Source organism: Euprymna scolopes, chromosome 36, assembly GCF_053919585.1.
Source record: "Euprymna scolopes isolate OS-2025 chromosome 36, ASM5391958v1, whole genome shotgun sequence".
Taxonomy (NCBI): domain Eukaryota; kingdom Metazoa; phylum Mollusca; class Cephalopoda; order Sepiida; family Sepiolidae; genus Euprymna; species Euprymna scolopes.
Window position 1 is genome coordinate 63,496,103 of NC_136517.1, and position 25,404 is coordinate 63,521,506.

Consider the following 25,404-nt stretch of genomic DNA (forward strand, 5'->3'; position numbering starts at 1 on the left):
AAAAAAATTGTTGCCCAGCATTATTATTGTTATTATCATTATTATTATCATTATCATTATCATTATTATTATTATCTGTATCTTGTTTTTCTTTTTACAGTAAATCAATCAAATAACTGACCAAATTTTTATCATTGGGAGAAAAAATATAAACACACTTTCATAGAGGGAAAACGGAAAATAGTTACAAAAGCTCCCCAAATCCCCATCTAAATAGTAACAGGAACGTTATGTATGCTCTCTTATTTTGCATAACAATCACCATTTGCTTTTTCATTTTTAATGTAAATGTTCTTAAGTTTGTTTTTATTTGTATATCCTTACATTTGTATAATGCCGGGTCTTCTTCTTTTCTCATAAGAAGCATTGAACTTTGAAATACATTGGCCTGAAGAAGTTGTTTCCTACTCTCTTCTCATTTTCTGTTCTTATTGATCTAATAATAAAGTAAAGTACTATGTAAATTTATCCCTCATTTTTTTAATTTCATATATGAATTGCTCCTCTTAACTGTGTAGAGCTTCTATCCTGATAGTTTTGCTTTATTAAAAGTAATATATTTATTATTATAGATCCATTTATTATATACATATATATACACACAGTAAAACTCCTTTAATTTTAACTTCCTCTAAAGTTGGACTTCCTCTCATTTGGACTTCTTCTAAACCTGGACTTTCTCTAAACTTGAACTGTCTCGTCATTGAAATTGTATTAGCATTTTTGATGTGGAGTTGCAGTAAAACTGTTTACATGGTTTAGTCAGATATTGCGCAGAAATGTTAATATTAGTACTATGTAATTAATGTAGATTAGCTATTGATAATTAATTTACACTAACTGTAAATTTTTTTTTTCAGATTGCTATATTTAAAATAGTGTAAAACAACCCATCACAATGGTTGCACCTCTAAAAGAAAACAAGTAACACTGACTTTACTTGAAAAACATTAAATTATAGAAAAATTAGATGCTGGGGTTGAAAATAGCGTTACATTGAGAGATTATAAGATTGGAAGAAGTACGCTGTTTTACATCAAAAAGAAAAAGGAGGAAATAGTGAAGACTGCTTCTTTCTCTCCAAATAAAAGACATGTCAAAAGAAGGACTCTTTGCAGACCAAAGCAAGTTGAATTCGATCGAATATTGCATGTGGTTTGTAGCAAAACGGAATGAAGGTGTAGCAATATCTGGGTCCATGTTAATTGCTAAAGCAAAATCTCTTAAGGAAGAGTTGAATATCACAGAAGATATGAAATTCAGTGAAGGCTGGCTTAGGAGCTTTAAGAGTAGACATGGTATAAGACAATTAACAATGTCAGGCGAACAACGGTCTGCGGATACACACGCAGCATGCAAACGCACATATTCAGTATATCAAATACAATGTGTCGTATACATTATTGCATATATGCATAAAAGAACACATTAAACCAAGGCATCCTCATTCCATAAATACTTGTCTAACAATTACACCAAAAACAAATAAAGATATTAGCCACTGAAAGAAACCAAGTGAAAGAATCGCTGTTAAAAAAGAAACTTAAGTCCAAAATAAACAACAGAGCAGAACTAAACTCCTTATATAAATACAGGAACACCTACGCATAACATGCATTCACTACTTAACAAACAACTAATTCTATCACGTCGTTGACTACTATAAATAATAATATATTATAAATAATAATATATTATAAATAAACAAGATGAAACACAAAATAATAATAAATAACATACGAGGGGTGTGCAATAAGTAATGCCCCTGACCCACTTCCAGTTGTCTGATCTAGCTGAAATTTTGCATGTGCAATTATTTATATCTCTACGGGTTATGTGGCAAATCACAGCTCTGAACTAATTGTGGTTTCTGTTTTACAAGTGTTTGAATTTAGTCAGGTGTGAAATGGAGCCTGTTGAATGTCGAGCAGTGATCCGGTTTTTGTATTTGAAAGGACACACACCACAGGAGACTTTTGATGAAATGAAAGAAACTTATGGTGATAATGCCCCGTCATATGACCTTGTAAAACACTGGCATCGTGAATTCAAACATGGCTGGAAGTCTGTGGAAACAGCTCCCAGACCTGGTCACCCCCCCACACACACACACACTTCTGCTATTGATGAGGCATCTGTCCGTCAAGTTGAGGCTGCCATTTTGGAAAATCGGTGCATTACTATTTGCCAAATAGCCCAAGATGTCAAGATTAGTACAGGGTCTGTGGAAACTATCATTCGTGACCATTTGCATATGCATAAAGTGTCTGCCAGACGGATTCCCAGGTTGCTCACACCATTCCAGAAGCGAGAACGTGTCGAGTGCTCGAGCATGAATTTGGAGATGTGCCAAGATGAGTCAAAGTTTTTCAAAAGACTGATTACACAAGATGAGACCTGGGTCCATCACTATGATCCAAAGACCAAAGCCCAGTCAATGCAATGGAAGCACTTGGACCTACTACCTCCAAAGGAGGCAAGGGTGCAGCCCTCCGCTGGCAAGGTCATGCTCACAGTCTTCTGGAACCAGGACGGAGTAGTGATGACAGATTTCCTGGCAAAGAGTACCACAATTATAGGAGCCTATTATGCTTCACTTTTGAGGAAATTAAAGGAAGCTATCAAAATCAAGAGGCGGGGCAAAATCAGCAAAGGTACCCTCCTTCTGCAGGACAACGCTCCGGTCCACAACTCGCATGTCACCAGATCACAAGCACGGGCCTGTGATTATGAAATCCTCCCCCATCCTCCCTACTCTCCTGACCTTGCACCCTCTGACTTTCACCTCTTCCTAGCCATGAAGTTGTTTTTGAAAGGAAAGCGTTTCCCCAGATGATTTCTCAAGTCACGTCGTGGTTGGAGACAAACCTGGGGTGTTTACAAAAACAGTCTTCAGAGCTGCATCAAACGATGGGAGAAATGCATAACTTTGGATGGTTCCTATGTAGAGAAAGACTAATAACTGTGCCAAGTTACGTTGCTCTACTGCTATGGGAAGTGGGTCAGGGGCATAATTTATTGCACGCCCCTCGTACATAGATAAACTAAAAAATACATATAAAAATGTAATAAAAAATAAATAAATTAATAAAATATATGCATATATGAGTATGTGTATGCATGTATATGTGTATGCATATATGTGCATATGTATGTATACGAGCGTACATATATTGACCTATACACTTAAGCAAGGGAATCAACTGACTAAACATGTAGTTTCCTCTCTTAGAGCATTCTCATTACCCAAGACGGATACAAGCATAGCAAACATAACACTCCTAACTACACAATTATAACTAATCATTAATAGACATTGAAAACAAAAAAATGCTATAATAATTCCTAATATTACTTAATACTTATCACAATGTGTATCCTGAAAATTGATTTGAGAGCTTGCCTCACTTCCGATCACAAATACAAAAAAAAAAAAATTACTAAAAAATAAATAAAAAGACAAAGGAAAGCCAAACAATTGTACACATTACTTTTTGGCAAAAAAAATTTTATTCTCAAAAATTTTTTGATATCAACATCTACATCCTGTACGACACATCATGTTGGTAAATCCCTTCAATATTGCCATTCTTTTATACACTGACTTGTGTCCATAGTGTTTCCCACATTGCAATGGCCTTCAAACACAACTCTTTTCAATGCAAATATTATTTTAAAATCTTTTTTTGCCAATAAAATAAATAAGAATTCAGGTGATCAGTCATCTCCCTCTCAGTACAGGCCAATAAGTCTCCTGTGCGTCATGAGTAAGTTGCTGGAATCTGTGTTTAATAGAGAAGTAGTCAACCATCTCAGCAAAAATAACCTTCTTAGTAACATGCAATATGGTTTCCGTTCTGCTAAATTTACAGCAGATGTTTTTACAGTTATATCTCATAGGATTAGTAAATCTCTCGTTGAGGCTTCCTTTCTAGGGCAATTGCTCAAAGGCCTTTGATAGGGTGTGGCATAAAGGTTTACTTCACAAGATCTCCAGCTATGGTGTAGCTGGAAATGTCTTCTCAATTATTAAATCATTTCTCTCTGATAGGTTCATAAGAGTAGTGGTTGATGGGCTAAAATCAGAAGCTCACAGTATTAATGCTGGAGTCCCTCAGGAGTCCATCCTGGGCTCAACTCTTGCTCTACATTAATGATCTTCCAAATCACATCCTTACATCATTCACAGACATTTATACTGATGACACTACCATCTATGGTAGCACATTAAAAACCGTAAATGACCAAGTTCTCTCTGATTCTCTCTCCTCTGATCTTGAGCATGTGGTACAAGGGGGAAAGAGGTGGCTGGTTACTTTTAATACATCTAAAACCAAGCTTCTATCTTTACATCATCATCACTCTGATCTCCATCTGGCATCAATTAAAATGAATGGCTCTCGTCTTGGGGAGGCTTCATGTTTTGACAAGCTTCTTGACATTTATTCCTGATCTGAAATGGAACACATACATCAAATCCGTTGCCAAGATCACTGGAAAAATGGTGAGATACTTCTATCATTAGATATCTCACTGCTGATGCAATTCTCTACTCGTATAAGAGTCAGGTATGTCCAAGGATGGAATACTGTTGCCACATCTGGCCAGAATCTGCTGGAAAGGACTTATCCTGCCTTGATAGAGTTCAAAATAGACTTTGTAGCCTAGTAGGGGATGCCCTTTTCTCTTCCCTGCAACCTCTTTCTCACAGAAGAGATGTTGCGAGTCTGTCTCTGCTTTATTATTTTCATGATAAGTGCTCGTCTGAGCTCCAGTCTATGGTCCCTCCTTGCCAAACTTTCACGAGAAACACTCGTCTAGCTGAAAACACTATCAATAATTTCCCCCACTCTTTATCTGTGCCTAAACCTAAATGTAGATTCCATGAACAAAGTTTCTTTCTCCTCACTGCACGCCTTTGGAACTGAGTACAATATGGTTGTCTTCAAGTCCGACGTAAACAAGTTCTTGATGAGCCGTTCCACTTAAATTAACAAATTTCCATTACTAACAATTACTATATTGTCCAATTGAACACTGTACACTCTTTAACCCTTGTCCTCGAGTGGCCTCTGGGCCTTGATAAGTGGTGATGCCTATGTAAAAAAAAAAAAAAAATAATAATAAACGCTCTCATCAGAGACATGAATATTGTTTCATGCAATTTTTTTTTAATTGCACTAGTTGCATTTCAAACACAACTCCTTTCACACTATGCACAATGTTTCAAGCAAACTACATCCTCCTCATATATATATATATATATAAAAAACATAATATAATATATTAAATAAAAGAGATATATAGAAGAAATAAAAAACTATAGACAAAATATATAGGACGAAAAATATAACAAAAATAACATGTAAAAATAATAAAATAGAGAAAAATGGAATAAAAAAATAAAAATATTGCTGTCCAACAAGTCAGCACAGTAATGTCTGTACGAATATTTCGGAAGCCAAATGGTAATCCAGTAAATCTCTATCACAAATCACCAAATCCAAGATGAGGAGTAAAAAAGTCTGCAGTAAATTCTTGCAGAAAAGTAATTGAACCAAGTGAAGTGCATTTGCTACATGACAATGTGAAAATATGAAGATAAAAATCAAATAGCTGAGAAAAAAAAACAAGGCCGATAGCCATTAGTCGTGTGCTCTCGTGTAATGAATGAATGCCTGAATGTAGGATTGATATGAAATTCTTAAAGATAAACTAAAATGACCGAAAAATGGGCTGAAATGACTTAAATAAATAAAAAGTAAATGACTTAGAATGACTTTAATGAACTTAAGGATGAATTGAATGACCTTAAGAATGACTTGAATGCTTAAAAAATGACTGGAATCCTTCAAAAATAACTTGAATGATCTGGAGAATGACTTGAATGGTTTTGAGACTGATTGGTTGTAAAGTGGGTGATCATTTTACATTAAATTAATACAGAAGTGATCCTCCACTTTATATCACAAAAATTATTTGATTTAGGGAATTTGAAACGTTATATTAGGTATGTGGCCAAGGTAAAGTTACAAACATAAGTACAGCATGTAGTAAGAACAGATACTACACTTTGATCTTGGCCAAAAGGCTAAGAAAAGGGTATTTATTTGCTCCCCCACTGAGCAAATTAGGCACAAGGCCGATTTTTAATGTGAGCAGTGAAGGGGAAATGGGGACCAACTCCCCGGGGAGTAGGGGAGCTGAATAGTGATAATTGGTATGAAGAGTTGCCCCTACATTGACCAAGGTCTTATATGTGAGGTTGCCCCCACATATGGTCTTTGCTTGTAGTATCTGCCGGAACAGATACTAAACTTTGATCTTGGCCAAAAGGCTAAGAAAAAGGTATTTATTTGCTCCCCTACCGAGCAAATTAGGCACAAGGCCGATTTTTAATGTGAATAGTGAAGGGGAAATGGGGACCAAGTCCCCGGGGGCTAGGGGAGCTGGATAGTGGCAATTGGTATGAAGGGTTGCCCTTACATTGACTAAGGTCTTATATGTGGGGTTGCACCCACATATGGTCTTTGCTTGCAGTATCTGCCAGAAGAGATACCACACTCCAATCCCAGCCAAAAGGCCAAGAAAAGCTTAAAAAGCTAAGAACAGCATCTATTAACAACAGACCTTCGATCTTAACCAAAAAGTCCAAGCACAAAAGTGTTACGGACAGACCGACCGCGTTACTTATAGTCGCTTGCACGCGACTAAAAACAGTTTTCATCAAATGGAAATGGAATCATCTCATCTTTTCTAGTGCGACAATTTTAATGTTCCACCCTATACATATAGATGTTATTTATTTGCTTTTGTTTTGCGATACTTTTTGAATGAATTTAATTATTTATACGAAAGTGCATTTTTACCTAAATGCGTGTTGGGAATGATTTTCCTTTTTACCAATTTCGTAACCCCAAATGGGGAGTGGCATATATATTGTTTTTAAAATATAATTATCCACTGAGATGTGTTTTGTCATTTATGACTCAACAGATTCGATTCAGCCACTCTGATGAGTCCCAGATGACGAAACACGTGCCAGTGGATTATTATATATATATATATATATATATATATATATATATATATATATATATATATATATATATCTCAGATTTGCTTATGCATCATATGGAAAACTGTAATAAAGGGCTGACACACTCTGCCAAGCTCATGACCTACAAACCTGCTGTATGCCGATATGACTTGGGTGCTCTATAGAAAAGACCTGAGAAAGTTTGAACATTTTCACCAAGCAAAGCTGCGTAATATCTTACACATAAAGTGACAAGACTTAATCACAAACACCGAAGTTCTCCTCCACTCAGGAATGGAAAGCATAGAAACCACAATAATAAGACACTGTCTACGCTGGGCTGGACACCTTTCCCAAATGCCTGATAACCACCTACTCAAGCAAGTTCTTTATTCAGAACTTGACACTGGATCCAAACCTTGTGGAGCATCAATCAGCTGAAATCTACGGCGACCAAAATTGACACAAACAACTGGGAAGTCAATGCAGCCAACAGGGAGAGCTGGAGAAGAAACACCAAAATTTTCAAAAACAACAGAAGACAAAAAGAGCTGGAAGAAAAGCTGGAGATCAACAACCTGTGAACCCTCCTACTATCCCCCGTGGCGACTGCGGCTGCTTTTTCCATGCACAAATAGGTCTTGTTTTAGGTCGTATTAAGTGCCAATGAGAAAAATGTATACTTGTATCGGAGTTCTGCCAATGACGATATATATATAAGGTTGGTGGGAGATAACCCCAGCAAAATGCTGCATGAGTAAGAGAATTCAAAACTTATTTCTTTGATGTATGTTCCAAAAGTAATGACCATTTTTATTCCACCTGAATGGATCAGAGGGAACTGCAAATTGCATTGTTATAATGACTGAACTTATGAATTCATGATCTGAAACTTTCATCTCTCTGTTGCAGATATTGATGGTGTGAGACTCTAATGAAGCAACCCTTGTCATCGATGTGCGTCAAAAGCAGAGATGCGTCATTGAATTCCTCCATGCAGGAAAAATTGAATCGATCAACATTTACTGATGCTTGTTGAACGTTTATGAAGCAGTTAGGAGATGGGTTCATCGATTTCAGGGTGGCGACAGAGATGCAAGCGACAAGGTGCTCTCTGAACTTTTATGATCAAGGTATCAAAAGAGGTTGACAAAAGTGCATTGAGAATGGTGGTGACTATGTACTAAAATAAATTCTGAAACTCAAAAGGTTGCTCGTTTTAATGGTACCAACTCCCGTCTTTGTAGCTCTTCAACATTTTAGTTTTTTAGTTAAAAAATAGATTTTACTTCTGAAACGACACTCATATGTATTACAGAAGATCATGACAACATCGGTGTCATCAGGGTTTCAAATCCAAACAAAGGAACCCATAAGTGGTCTCCTTGGAGGAGGCAATTACAAACAGTGCTAATTTTATTTATCTTAATCTTTTTTTATATAGATATATATAAGACGGTAATGTAGTTTACTTGAAACATTGTTTAGCATGTATATATTGGTAATTTATAGAAGATAGATACAAACTGAAGCAAATTAAGAAATATGAGAGTGAAGGAAAGTTTTTGTGTCACACATGTGCATGTCCATAAATTGAGATTAGTTACAGCTGCCAATCATGTGTGCACATAAATAATTAAAGAAATAGCAAACTTCTATTAAGAAGAGGCAATTGATATATATATATATATATATATATATATAAGGAACTTTGTCATTGTGTCAGTGATTTTGTTCCCTAGAGACTCAAAAATGGCTGGCCCAATTTTTTATGAAATCTCACATACAAGTTCTTTATGTGCTTGGCAGTGTTCTTAGATAGGTTTCGATAAGTATCGATAATCAAAATAATCTGACGAAAGAAAGAACAGGCGATTTTGACCAAAGTTAACACTTTACACAGCCTCACATCACAAGTGCACTTGAGAAGTTTTATTATCACACAAACCAAAAGGCTCGATATATAAAATATACAGTAGGTTCTTTGATATGACAGGGGCGCATTCGAAATGAATGTTTCTTTTTAGAGCACAATTGAAGCATGATACTTGACTTTTGCATTTTAAACTTTAATTCAAGCTATTATACATAAAAAATAATTTTATAAAATTAACAGCAAGTTCTCTACAGTGCAATGTAGACTACAATGTATTGTGGACTAAGTCACTGTGTGAAGGCATGTGAGCTTTCTCCCGGTGCACCATGATGAGTCCCCAACTAGAGTAGACAATCAATCAATTTAATTGAAAAATGGGCGATTTTACTGATTTCGATGACAATAAAAATATGACATATGAAACATTCATTGATCATCATTCAATCCCAGGTAACGTCGAGTCACACTGCTAGTATATATTTAAAAAGAAAAAAAGTTTAGTCCAATAACTATAACTCTGGTATAACACCATTTTTTTTTATACAAAATAAAATATAAATCTTGAGAATACAAATAAATACTGAAAGTAAAATTTAGCTCAATGGTTTACACACAGTCAAACAGAGCTTATATATTATGCCTCCGTAGAATTCAAAATTTGACATAATTAATATTTTGTAATGATACTTTTCAAAATTCAAAGCATCAACAATATTTATCCTCGTGTGCAATTGTGCATATGTTTAAGAAATTTTAATTTATCATTTTTACAACAGTGTAAAAAATTGACAATTAATCTGTATATCATTGTCAGCACATTATTTATCAATTCAATATTGGTAATATTCAATTGAAATGTTCAATTAATACAAAAATAAAACAAAGTCTGGAATCTTTTTTTATGACAGGTTAAATAATACTTTTTTATGGAAATCGTGTAAGACAAGGCATAAAGCCAATAAATGTAAGGAAAATGAAAGATGATTATTGCAAAGTCAAGAGATGCATTAGTTTTGAAAAGACTAAGGCTGTGGGTAGAAGGAAAACAATGAGCAGGAAGAGAGTTCCACAACCTTGCAATCCTTGGAAAGAAGTTACTGAAATAAGAAACCATATTATTTACGATAACAAATTGATGAAGAGATCTAAACTAAGTCAAACAGGCTGAACAAAAGAAGCAATGAGTAGATCAGACAATTCTGAGGAACACACGCCATAATAGAATTTGTAGAAAAGACTGAGACTAGCAACATCACGTTTGTGAAAGAGAGGTTGCAGTGAAAAAGAAAGGGTGGGGGGGCCAATTAAATTACAGATACGTTTTTGCACCCTTAAATGGGACACAGATTCACTAGCTCAAATATGACAACAGAACGCCATACATGGATAGATTTGTAGAGATAGAGAATTGCCTCTGGTGTGAGAAAATGTTAAGAATGATAGAGAGAACCGATTTTACGAGAAGCAAAAATGGATTTAATATATAGACTCCAAAAAAGATTTGATGAGAAAGAACGATCAAAAAGTTTTAGAGTCGATTTCTCATTACGCCATACTTGTTTCCAGAAGTCCAATAACATTTCCAGTAACCTTCACCATCGACAGTATTTCACAAATATATGAGGGAGGGACCATGTCGTATGCCTTCCTGTAATAGATCCATACTACACTCAAATTCCTCTTCTTCTTTCCATCCTGCAACACTGCCTTATCAACCATTAGTTGAAGTTTGTTACTCTTGATTTTGCCGGCAGTCTTTTCTGTTCATTAAGGAGAACACCATTACTCAAAAGATGGCGATAAACCTTGAAAGACCAAAAAGTTTCAGAGTTGATTTCTTGTTGAATACAGAGCCATCCATAAAACTCTCCGGAAGAAAAGGGGCATCCCTGAGATTGAAGGACAATAGTTGAGTCTTAACAGGATTAAACGAAACAAGCTTTTTGTTACCCCAATTCATAACTGAACCCAGATCAACTTCTAAATCAACTGCATATTTGAACTGATCCAAGGAAGATGGGTGAGAAGTAATACCAGAACATTGGGGGGTGTTATCAGCAGAAATGGTGATTCTTTGAATAATATTCTTTGAAAGGTCATTTAGGTAAAGAAGAAATAATGTTGGATCTTGAATAGAGCCCTGGGAAAAAGAAAATGAAGATACTCCATCAAGAGTTACTCATAAACTTTGATCAGAAAGAAAAAAAAAACTAAAGATTATGTAGAAAACCAGGATGTGACACTGTAAAACACTAGTGAAATGTCAAGAACAAATACCATAGCTTCAAAGATTATGTAGAAAACCAGGATGTGACACTGTAAAACACTAGTGAAATGTCAAGAACAAATACCATAGCTTCAAAGATTATGTAGAAAACCAGGATGTGACACTGTAAAACACTAGTGAAATGTCAAGAACAAATACCATAGCCTCAAAAATTATGTAGAAAACCAGGATGTGACACTGTAAAACACTAGTGAAATGTCAAGAACAAATACCATAGCTTCAAAGATTATGTAGAAAACCAGGATGTGACACTGTAAAACACTAGTGAAATGTCAAGAACAAATACCATAGCTTCAAAGATTATGTAGAAAACCAGGATGTGACACTGTAAAACACTAGTGAAATGTCAAGAACAAATACCATAGCCTCAAAGATTATGTAGAAAACCAGGATGTGACACTGTAAAACACTAGTGAAATGTCAAGAACAAATACCATAGCCTCAAAAATTATGTAGAAAACCAGGATGTGACACTGTAAAACACTAGTGAAATGTCAAGAACAAATACCATAGCCTCAAAAATTATGTAGAAAACCAGGATGTGACACTGTAAAACACTAGTGAAATGTCAAGAACAAATACCATAGCTTAAAAGATTATGTAGAAAACCAGGATGTGACACTGTAAAACACTAGTGAAATGTCAAGAACAAATACCATAGCCTCAAAAATTATGTAGAAAACCAGGATGTGACACTGTAAAACACTAGTGAAATGTCAAGAACAAATACCATAGCCTCAAAAATTATGTAGAAAACCAGGATGTGACACTGTAAAACACTAGTGAAATGTCAAGAACAAATACCATAGCCTCAAAAATTATGTAGAAAACCAGGATGTGACACTGTAAAACACTAGTGAAATGTCAAGAACAAATACCATAGCCTCAAAGATTATGTAGAAAACCAGGATGTGACACTGTAAAACACTAGTGAAATGTCAAGAACAAATACCATAGCCTCAAAAATTATGTAGAAAACCAGGATGTGACACTGTAAAACACTAGTGAAATGTCAAGAACAAATACCATAGCCTCAAAAATTATGTAGAAAACCAGGAATTGACACTGTAAAACACTAGTGAAATGTCAAGAACAAATACCATAGCCTCAAAAATTATGTAGAAAACCAGGATGTGACATTGTAAAACACTAGTGAAATGTCAAGAACAAATACCATAGCCTCAAAAATTATGTAGAAAACCAGGATGTGACACTGTAAAACACTAGTGAAATGTCAAGAACAAATACCATAGCTTCAAAGATTATGTAGAAAACCAGGATGTGACACTGTAAAACACTAGTGAAATGTCAAGAACAAATACCATAGCCTCAAAAATTATGTAGAAAACCAGGATGTGACACTGTAAAACACTAGTGAAATGTCAAGAACAAATACCATAGCCTCAAAAATTATGTAGAAAACCAGGATGTGACACTGTAAAACACTAGTGAAATGTCAAGAACAAATACCATAGCCTCAAAAATTATGTAGAAAACCAGGATGTGACACTGTAAAACACTAGTGAAATGTCAAGAACAAATACCATAGCTTCAAAGATTATGTAGAAAACCAGGATGTGACACTGTAAAACACTAGTGAAATGTCAAGAACAAATACCATAGCCTCAAAAATTATGTAGAAAACCAGGATGTGACACTGTAAAACACTAGTGAAATGTCAAGAACAAATACCATAGCCTCAAAAATTATGTAGAAAACCAGGATGTGACACTGTAAAACACTAGTGAAATGTCAAGAACAAATACCATAGCTTCAAAGATTATGTAGAAAACCAGGATGTGACACTGTAAAACACTAGTGAAATGTCAAGAACAAATACCATAGCCTCAAAAATTATGTAGAAAACCAGGATGTGACACTGTAAAACACTAGTGAAATGTCAAGAACAAATACCATAGCCTCAAAGATTATGTAGAAAACCAGGATGTGACACTGTAAAACACTAGTGAAATGTCAAGAACAAATACCATAGCCTCAAAAATTATGTAGAAAACCAGGATGTGACACTGTAAAACACTAGTGAAATGTCAAGAACAAATACCATAGCCTCAAAAATTATGTAGAAAACCAGGATGTGACACTGTAAAACACTAGTGAAATGTCAAGAACAAATACCATAGCCTCAAAAATTATGTAGAAAACCAGGATGTGACACTGTAAAACACTAGTGAAATGTCAAGAACAAATACCATAGCCTCAAAAATTATGTAGAAAACCAGGATGTGACACTGTAAAACACTAGTGAAATGTCAAGAACAAATACCATAGCTTCAAAGATTATGTAGAAAACCAGGATGTGACACTGTAAAACACTAGTGAAATGTCAAGAACAAATACCATAGCCTCAAAAATTATGTAGAAAACCAGGATGTGACACTGTAATACACTAGTGAAATGTCAAGAACAAATACCATAGCCTCAAAAATTATGTAGAAAACCAGGATGTGACACTGTAAAACACTAGTGAAATGTCAAGAACAAATACCATAGCCTCAAAAATTATGTAGAAAACCAGGATGTGACACTGTAAAACACTAGTGAAATGTCAAGAACAAATACCATAGCTTCAAAGATTATGTAGAAAACCAGGATGTGACACTGTAAAACACTAGTGAAATGTCAAGAACAAATACCATAGCCTCAAAAATTATGTAGAAAACCAGGATGTGACACTGTAAAACACTAGTGAAATGTCAAGAACAAATACCATAGCCTCAAAAATTATGTAGAAAACCAGGATGTGACACTGTAAAACACTAGTGAAATGTCAAGAACAAATACCATAGCCTCAAAGATTATGTAGAAAACCAGGATGTGACACTGTAAAACACTAGTGAAATGTCAAGAACAAATACCATAGCCTCAAAAATTATGTAGAAAACCAGGATGTGACACTGTAAAACACTAGTGAAATGTCAAGAACAAATACCATAGCCTCAAAGATTATGTAGAAAACCAGGATGTGACACTGTAAAACACTAGTGAAATGTCAAGAACAAATACCATAGCCTCAAAAATTATGTAGAAAACCAGGATGTGACACTGTAAAACACTAGTGAAATGTCAAGAACAAATACCATAGCCTCAAAAATTATGTAGAAAACCAGGATGTGACACTGTAAAACACTAGTGAAATGTCAAGAACAAATACCATAGCCTCAAAAATTATGTAGAAAACCAGGATGTGACACTGTAAAACACTAGTGAAATGTCAAGAACAAATACCATAGCCTCAAAAATTATGTAGAAAACCAGGATGTGACACTGTAAAACACTAGTGAAATGTCAAGAACAAATACCATAGCTTCAAAGATTATGTAGAAAACCAGGATGTGACACTGTAAAACACTAGTGAAATGTCAAGAACAAATACCATAGCCTCAAAAATTATGTAGAAAACCAGGATGTGACACTGTAAAACACTAGTGAAATGTCAAGAACAAATACCATAGCCTCAAAAATTATGTAGAAAACCAGGATGTGACACTGTAAAACACTAGTGAAATGTCAAGAACAAATACCATAGCTTCAAAGATTATGTAGAAAACCAGGATGTGACACTGTAAAACACTAGTGAAATGTCAAGAACAAATACCATAGCCTCAAAGATTATGTAGAAAACCAGGATGTGACACTGTAAAACACTAGTGAAATGTCAAGAACAAATACCATAGCCTCAAAAATTATGTAGAAAACCAGGATGTGACACTGTAAAACACTAGTGAAATGTCAAGAACAAATACCATAGCCTCAAAAATTATGTAGAAAACCAGGATGTGACACTGTAAAACACTAGTGAAATGTCAAGAACAAATACCATAGCTTAAAAGATTATGTAGAAAACCAGGATGTGACACTGTAAAACACTAGTGAAATGTCAAGAACAAATACCATAGCCTCAAAGATTATGTAGAAAACCAGGATGTGACACTGTAAAACACTAGTGAAATGTCAAGAACAAATACCATAGCCTCAAAAATTATGTAGAAAACCAGGATGTGACACTGTAAAACACTAGTGAAATGTCAAGAACAAATACCATAGCTTCAAAGATTATGTAGAAAACCAGGATGTGACACTGTAAAACACTAGTGAAATGTCAAGAACAAATACCATAGCCTCAAAAATTATGTAGAAAACCAGGATGTGACACTGTAAAACACTAGTGAAATGTCAAGAACAAATACCATAGCCTCAAAAATTATGTAGAAAACCAGGATGTGACACTGTAAAACACTAGTGAAATGTCAAGAACAAATACCATAGCTTCAAAGATTATGTAGAAAACCAGGATGTGACACTGTAAAACACTAGTGAAATGTCAAGAACAAATACCATAGCCTCAAAAATTATGTAGAAAACCAGGATGTGACACTGTAAAACACTAGTGAAATGTCAAGAACAAATACCATAGCCTCAAAAATTATGTAGAAAACCAGGATGTGACACTGTAAAACACTAGTGAAATGTCAAGAACAAATACCATAGCCTCAAAAATTATGTAGAAAACCAGGATGTGACACTGTAAAACACTAGTGAAATGTCAAGAACAAATACCATAGCCTCAAAAATTATGTAGAAAACCAGGATGTGACACTGTAAAACACTAGTGAAATGTCAAGAAAAAATATCATAGCCTCAAAGATTATGTAGAAAACCAGGATGTGACACTGTAAAACACTAGTGAAATGTCAAGAACAAATACCATAGCCTCAAAAATTATGTAGAAAACCAGGATGTGACACTGTAAAACACTAGTGAAATGTCAAGAACAAATACCATAGCCTCAAAAATTATGTAGAAAACCAGGATGTGACACTGTAAAACACTAGTGAAATGTCAAGAACAAATACCATAGCCTCAAAAATTATGTAGAAAACCAGGATGTGACACTGTAAAACACTAGTGAAATGTCAAGAACAAATACCATAGCCTCAAAAATTATGTAGAAAACCAGGATGTGACACTGTAAAACACTAGTGAAATGTCAAGAACAAATACCATAGCCTCAAAAATTATGTAGAAAACCAGGATGTGACACTGTAAAACACTAGTGAAATGTCAAGAACAAATACCATAGCCTCAAAAATTATGTAGAAAACCAGGATGTGACACTGTAAAACACTAGTGAAATGTCAAGAACAAATACCATAGCCTCAAAAATTATGTAGAAAACCAGGATGTGACACTGTAAAACACTAGTGAAATGTCAAGAACAAATACCATAGCCTCAAAAATTATGTAGAAAACCAGGATGTGACACTGTAAAACACTAGTGAAATGTCAAGAACAAATACCATAGCCTCAAAAATTATGTAGAAAACCAGGATGTGACACTGTAAAACACTAGTGAAATGTCAAGAACAAATACCATAGCCTCAAAAATTATGTAGAAAACCAGGATGTGACACTGTAAAACACTAGTGAAATGTCAAGAACAAATACCATAGCCTCAAAGATTATGTAGAAAACCAGGATGTGACACTGTAAAACACTAGTGAAATGTCAAGAACAAATACCATAGCCTCAAAGATTATGTAGAAAACCAGGATGTGACACTGTAAAACACTAGTGAAATGTCAAGAACAAATACCATAGCCTCAAAGATTATGTAGAAAACCAGGATGTGACACTGTAAAACACTAGTGAAATGTCAAGAACAAATACCATAGCCTCAAAAATTATGTAGAAAACCAGGATGTGACACTGTAAAACACTAGTGAAATGTCAAGAACAAATACCATAGCCTCAAAAATTATGTAGAAAACCAGGATGTGACACTGTAAAACACTAGTGAAATGTCAAGAACAAATACCATAGCCTCAAAAATTATGTAGAAAACCAGGATGTGACACTGTAAAACACTAGTGAAATGTCAAGAACAAATACCATAGCCTCAAAAATTATGTAGAAAACCAGGATGTGACACTGTAAAACACTAGTGAAATGTCAAGAACAAATACCATAGCCTCAAAAATTATGTAGAAAACCAGGATGTGACACTGTAAAACACTAGTGAAATGTCAAGAACAAATACCATAGCCTCAAAAATTATGTAGAAAACCAGGATGTGACACTGTAAAACACTAGTGAAATGTCAAGAACAAATACCATAGCCTCAAAAATTATGTAGAAAACCAGGATGTGACACTGTAAAACACTAGTGAAATGTCAAGAACAAATACCATAGCCTCAAAAATTATGTAGAAAACCAGGATGTGACACTGTAAAACACTAGTAAATGTCAAGAACAAATACCATAGCCTCAAAAATTATGTAGAAAACCAGGATGTGACACTGTAAAACACTAGTGAAATGTCAAGAACAAATACCATAGCCTCAAAAATTATGTAGAAAACCAGGATGTGACACTGTAAAACACTAGTGAAATGTCAAGAACAAATACCATAGCCTCAAAAATTATGTAGAAAACCAGGATGTGACACTGTAAAACACTAGTGAAATGTCAAGAACAAATACCATAGCCTCAAAGATTATGTAGAAAACCAGGATGTGACACTGTAAAACACTAGTGAAATGTCAAGAACAAATACCATAGCCTAAAAGATTATGTAGAAAACCAGGATGTGACACTGTAAAACACTAGTGAAATGTCAAGAACAAATACCATAGCCTCAAAAATTATGTAGAAAACCAGGATGTGACACTGTAAAACACTAGTGAAATGTCAAGAACAAATACCATAGCCTCAAAAATTATGTAGAAAACCAGGATGTGACACTGTAAAACACTAGTGAAATGTCAAGAACAAATACCATAGCCTCAAAAATTATGTAGAAAACCAGGATGTGACACTGTAAAACACTAGTGAAATGTCAAGAACAAATACCATAGCCTCAAAAATTATGTAGAAAACCAGGATGTGACACTGTAAAACACTAGTGAAATGTCAAGAACAAATACCATAGCCTCAAAAATTATGTAGAAAACCAGGATGTGACACTGTAAAACACTAGTGAAATGTCAAGAACAAATACCATAGCCTCAAAAATTATGTAGAAAACCAGGATGTGACACTGTAAAACACTAGTGAAATGTCAAGAACAAATACCATAGCCTCAAAAATTATGTAGAAAACCAGGATGTGACACTGTAAAACACTAGTGAAATGTCAAGAACAAATACCATAGCCTCAAAGATTATGTAGAAAACCAGGATGTGACACTGTAAAACACTAGTGAAATGTCAAGAACAAATACCATAGCTTCAAAGATTATGTAGAAAACCAGGATGTGACACTGTAAAACACTAGTGAAATGTCAAGAACAAATACCATAGCCTCAAAGATTATGTAGAAAACCAGGATGTGACACTGTAAAACACTAGTGAAATGTCAAGAACAAATACCATAGCCTCAAAAATTATGTAGAAAACCAGGATGTGACACTGTAAAACACTAGTGAAATGTCAAGAACAAATACCATAGCCTAAAAAATTATGTAGAAAACCAGGATGTGACACTGTAAAACACTAGTGAAATGTCAAGAACAAATACCATAGCTTCAAAGATTATGTAGAAAACCAGGATGTGACACTGTAAAACACTAGTGAAATGTCAAGAACAAATACCATAGCCTCAAAAATTATGTAGAAAACCAGGATGTGACACTGTAAAACACGAGTGAAATGTCAAGAACAAATACCATAGCCTCAAAGATTATGTAGAAAACCAGGATGTGACACTGTAAAACACTAGTGAAATGTCAAGAACAAATACCATAGCCTCAAAGATTATGTAGAAAACCAGGATGTGACACTGTAAAACACTAGTGAAATGTCAAGAACAAATACCATAGCCTCAAAGATTATGTAGAAAACCAGGATGTGACACTGTAAAACACTAGTGAAATGTCAAGAACAAATACCATAGCCTCAAAAATTATGTAGAAAACCAGGATGTGACACTGTAAAACACTAGTGAAATGTCAAGAACAAATACCATAGCCTCAAAAATTATGTAGAAAACCAGGATGTGACACTGTAAAACACTAGTGAAATGTCAAGAACAAATACCATAGCCTCAAAAATTATGTAGAAAACCAGGATGTGACACTGTAAAACACTAGTGAAATGTCAAGAACAAATACCATAGCCTCAAAAATTATGTAGAAAACCAGGATGTGACACTGTAAAACACTAGTGAAATGTCAAGAACAAATACCATAGCCTCAAAAATTATGTAGAAAACCAGGATGTGACACTGTAAAACACTAGTGAAATGTCAAGAACAAATACCATAGCCTCAAAAATTATGTAGAAAACCAGGATGTGACACTGTAAAACACTAGTGAAATGTCAAGAACAAATACCATAGCCTCAAAAATTATGTAGAAAACCAGGATGTGACACTGTAAAACACTAGTGAAATGTCAAGAACAAATACCATAGCCTCAAAAATTATGTAGAAAACCAGGATGTGACACTGTAAAACACTAGTAAATGTCAAGAACAAATACCATAGCCTCAAAAATTATGTAGAAAACCAGGATGTGACACTGTAAAACACTAGTGAAATGTCAAGAACAAATACCATAGCCTCAAAAATTATGTAGAAAACCAGGATGTGACACTGTAAAACACTAGTGAAATGTCAAGAACAAATACCATAGCCTCAAAAATTATGTAGAAAACCAGGATGTGACACTGTAAAACACTAGTGAAATGTCAAGAACAAATACCATAGCCTCAAAGATTATGTAGAAAACCAGGATGTGACACTGTAAAACACTAGTGAAATGTCAAGAACAAATACCATAGCCTAAAAGATTATGTAGAAAACCAGGATGTGACACTGTAAAACACTAGTGAAATGTCAAGAACAAATACCATAGCCTCAAAAATTATGTAGAAAACCAGGATGTGACACTGTAAAACACTAGTGAAATGTCAAGAACAAATACCATAGCCTCAAAAATTATGTAGAAAACCAGGATGTGACACTGTAAAACACTAGTGAAATGTCAAGAACAAATACCATAGCCTCAAAAATTATGTAGAAAACCAGGATGTGACACTGTAAAACACTAGTGAAATGTCAAGAACAAATACCATAGCCTCAAAAATTATGTAGAAAACCAGGATGTGACACTGTAAAACACTAGTGAAATGTCAAGAACAAATACCATAGCCTCAAAAATTATGTAGAAAACCAGGATGTGACACTGTAAAACACTAGTGAAATGTCAAGAACAAATACCATAGCCTCAAAAATTATGTAGAAAACCAGGATGTGACACTGTAAAACACTAGTGAAATGTCAAGAACAAATACCATAGCCTCAAAAATTATGTAGAAAACCAGGATGTGACACTGTAAAACACTAGTGAAATGTCAAGAACAAATACCATAGCCTCAAAGATTATGTAGAAAACCAGGATGTGACACTGTAAAACACTAGTGAAATGTCAAGAACAAATACCATAGCTTCAAAGATTATGTAGAAAACCAGGATGTGACACTGTAAAACACTAGTGAAATGTCAAGAACAAATACCATAGCCTCAAAGATTATGTAGAAAACCAGGATGTGACACTGTAAAACACTAGTGAAATGTCAAGAACAAATACCATAGCCTCAAAAATTATGTAGAAAACCAGGATGTGACACTGTAAAACACTAGTGAAATGTCAAGAACAAATACCATAGCCTCAAAAATTATGTAGAAAACCAGGATGTGACACTGTAAAACACTAGTGAAATGTCAAGAACAAATACCATAGCTTCAAAGATTATGTAGAAAACCAGGATGTGACACTGTAAAACACTAGTGAAATGTCAAGAACAAATACCATAGCCTCAAAAATTATGTAGAAAACCAGGATGTGACACTGTAAAACACGAGTGAAATGTCAAGAACAAATACCATAGCCTCAAAGATTATGTAGAAAACCAGGATGTGACACTGTAAAACACTAGTGAAATGTCAAGAACAAATACCATAGCCTCAAAAATTATGTAGAAAACCAGGATGTGACACTGTAAAACACTAGTGAAATGTCAAGAACAAATACCATAGCCTCAAAGATTATGTAGAAAACCAGGATGTGACACTGTAAAACACTAGTGAAATGTCAAGAACAAATACCATAGCCTCAAAAATTATGTAGAAAACCAGGATGTGACACTGTAAAACACTAGTGAAATGTCAAGAACAAATACCATAGCCTCAAAGATTATGTAGAAAACCAGGATGTGACACTGTAAAACACTAGTGAAATGTCAAGAACAAATACCATAGCCTCAAAAATTATGTAGAAAACCAGGATGTGACACTGTAAAACACTAGTGAAATGTCAAGAACAAATACCATAGCCTCAAAGATTATGTAGAAAACCAGGATGTGACACTGTAAAACACTAGTGAAATGTCAAGAACAAATACCATAGCCTCAAAAATTATGTAGAAAACCAGGATGTGACACTGTAAAACACTAGTGAAATGTCAAGAACAAATACCATAGCTTCAAAGATTATGTAGAAAACCAGGATGTGACACTGTAAAACACTAGTGAAATGTCAAGAACAAATACCATAGCCTCAAAGATTATGTAGAAAACCAGGATGTGACACTGTAAAACACTAGTGAAATGTCAAGAACAAATACCATAGCCTCAAAAATTATGTAGAAAACCAGGATGTGACACTGTAAAACACTAGTGAAATGTCAAGAACAAATACCATAGCCTCAAAGATTATGTAGAAAACCAGGATGTGACACTGTAAAACACTAGTGAAATGTCAAGAACAAATACCATAGCCTCAAAAATTATGTAGAAAACCAGGATGTGACACTGTAAAACACTAGTGAAATGTCAAGAACAAATACCATAGCCTCAAAGATTATGTAGAAAACCAGGATGTGACACTGTAAAACACTAGTGAAATGTCAAGAACAAATACCATAGCCTCAAAAATTATGTAGAAAACCAGGATGTGACACTGTAAAACACGAGTGAAATGTCAAGAACAAATACCATAGCCTCAAAGATTATGTAGAAAACCAGGATGTGACACTGTAAAACACTAGTGAAATGTCAAGAACAAATACCATAGCCTCAAAAATTATGTAGAAAACCAGGATGTGACACTGTAAAACACTAGTGAAATGTCAAGAACAAATACCATAGCCTCAAAGATTATGTAGAAAACCAGGATGTGACACTGTAAAACACTAGTGAAATGTCAAGAACAAATACCATAGCCTCAAAAATTATGTAGAAAACCAGGATGTGACACTGTAAAACACTAGTGAAATGTCAAGAACAAATACCATAGCTTCAAAGATTATGTAGAAAACCAGGATGTGACACTGTAAAACACTAGTGAAATGTCAAGAACAAATACCATAGCCTCAAAGATTATGTAGAAAACCAGGATGTGACACTGTAAAACACTAGTGAAATGTCAAGAACAAATACCATAGCCTCAAAAATTATGTAGAAAACCAGGATGTGACACTGTAAAACACTAGTGAAATGTCAAGAACAAATACCATAGCCTCAAAAATTATGTAGAAAACCAAGATGTGACACTGTAAAACACTAGTGAAATGTCAAGAACAAATACCATAGCCTCAAAAATTATGTAGAAAACCAGGATGTGACACTGTAAAACACTAGTGAAATGTCAAGAACAAATACCATAGCCTCAAAAATTATGTAGAAAACCAGGATGTGACACTGTAAAACACTAGTGAAATGTCAAGAACAAATACCATAGCCTCAAAAATTATGTAGAAAACCAGGATGTGACACTGTAAAACACTAGTGAAATGTCAAGAACAAATACCATAGCCTCAAAAATTATGTAGAAAACCAGGATGTGACACTGTAAAACACTAGTGAAATGTCAAGAACAAATACCATAGCCTCAAAAATTATGTAGAAAACCAGGATGTGACACTGTAAAACACTAGTGAAATGTCAAGAACAAATACCATAGCCTCAAAGATTATGTAGAAAACCAGGATGTGACACTGTAAAACACTAGTGAAATGTCAAGAACAAATACCATAGCCTCAAAAATTATGTAGAAAACCAGGATGTGACACTGTAAAACACTAGTGAAATGTCAAGAACAAATACCATAGCCTCAAAAATTATGTAGAAAACCAGGATGTGACACTGTAAAACACTAGTGAAATGCCAAGAACAAATACCATAGCCTCAAAAATTATGTAGAAAACCAGGATGTGACACTGTAAAACACTAGTGAAATGTCAAGAACAAATACCATAGCCTCAAAGATTATGTAGAAAACCAGGATGTGACACTGTAAAACACTAGTGAAATGTCAAGAACAAATACCATAGCTTCAAAGATTATGTAGAAAACCAGGATGTGACACTGTAAAACACTAGTGAAATGTCAAGAACAAATACCATAGCTTCAAAAATTATGTAGAAAACCAGGATGTGACACTGTAAAACACTAGTGAAATGTCAAGAACAAATACCATAGCCTCAAAAATTATGTAGAAAACCAGGATGTGACACTGTAAAACACTAGTGAAATGTCAAGAACAAATACCATAGCTTCAAAGATTATGTAGAAAACCAGGATGTGACACTGTAAAACACTAGTGAAATGTCAAGAACAAATACCATAGCCTCAAAGATTATGTAGAAAACCAGGATGTGACACTGTAAAACACTAGTGAAATGTCAAGAACAAATACCATAGCCTCAAAAATTATGTAGAAAACCAGGATGTGACACTGTAAAACACTAGTGAAATGTCAAGAACAAATACCATAGCCTCAAAAATTATGTAGAAAACCAGGATGTGACACTGTAAAACACTAGTGAAATGTCAAGAACAAATACCATAGCTTCAAAAATTATGTAGAAAACCAGGATGTGACACTGTAAAACACTAGTGAAATGTCAAGAACAAATACCATAGCCTCAAAGATTATGTAGAAAACCAGGATGTGACACTGTAAAACACTAGTGAAATGTCAAGAACAAATACCATAGCCTCAAAAATTATGTAGAAAACCAGGATGTGACACTGTAAAACACTAGTGAAATGTCAAGAACAAATACCATAGCTTCAAAGATTATGTAGAAAACCAGGATGTGACACTGTAAAACACTAGTGAAATGTCAAGAACAAATACCATAGCCTCAAAGATTATGTAGAAAACCAGGATGTGACACTGTAAAACACTAGTGAAATGTCAAGAACAAATACCATAGCCTCAAAAATTATGTAGAAAACCAGGATGTGACACTGTAAAACACTAGTGAAATGTCAAGAACAAATACCATAGCCTCAAAAATTATGTAGAAAACCAGGATGTGACACTGTAAAACACTAGTGAAATGTCAAGAACAAATACCATAGCTTCAAAAATTATGTAGAAAACCAGGATGTGACACTGTAAAACACTAGTGAAATGTCAAGAACAAATACCATAGCCTCAAAGATTATGTAGAAAACCAGGATGTGACACTGTAAAACACTAGTGAAATGTCAAGAACAAATACCATAGCCTCAAAAATTATGTAGAAAACCAGGATGTGACACTGTAAAACACTAGTGAAATGTCAAGAACAATACCATAGCTTCAAAGATTATGTAGAAAACCAGGATGTGACACTGTAAAACACTAGTGAAATGTCAAGAACAAATACCATAGCCTCAAAGATTATGTAGAAACCAGGATGTGACACTGTAAAACACTAGTGAAATGTCAAGAACAAATACCATAGCCTCAAAAATTATGTAGAAAACCAGGATGTGACACTGTAAAACACTAGTGAAATGTCAAGAACAAATACCATAGCCTCAAAAATTATGTAGAAAACCAGGATGTGACACTGTAAAACACTAGTGAAATGTCAAGAACAAATACCATAGCTTCAAAAATTATGTAGAAAACCAGGATGTGACACTGTAAAACACTAGTGAAATGTCAAGAACAAATACCATAGCCTCAAAGATTATGTAGAAAACCAGGATGTGACACTGTAAAACACTAGTGAAATGTCAAGAACAAATACCATAGCCTCAAAAATTATGTAGAAAACCAGGATGTGACACTGTAAAACACTAGTGAAATGTCAAGAACAAATACCATAGCCTCAAAAATTATGTAGAAAACCAGGATGTGACACTGTAAAACACTAGTGAAATGTCAAGAACAAATACCATAGCCT

The 25,404-nt window shown here is 34.6% G+C and overlaps 1 protein-coding gene and 1 pseudogene across 3 annotated transcripts in view; both read right to left on the minus strand.

The window, feature by feature from the left end:
• LOC145260541 (uncharacterized) overlaps positions 1 to 25,404 on the minus strand; it is a 158,490-nt gene that overhangs the window by 70,392 nt on the left and 62,694 nt on the right. The window lies entirely within an intron of this gene.
• LOC145260837 (U2 spliceosomal RNA) lies at positions 5,947 to 6,104 on the minus strand (annotated as a pseudogene).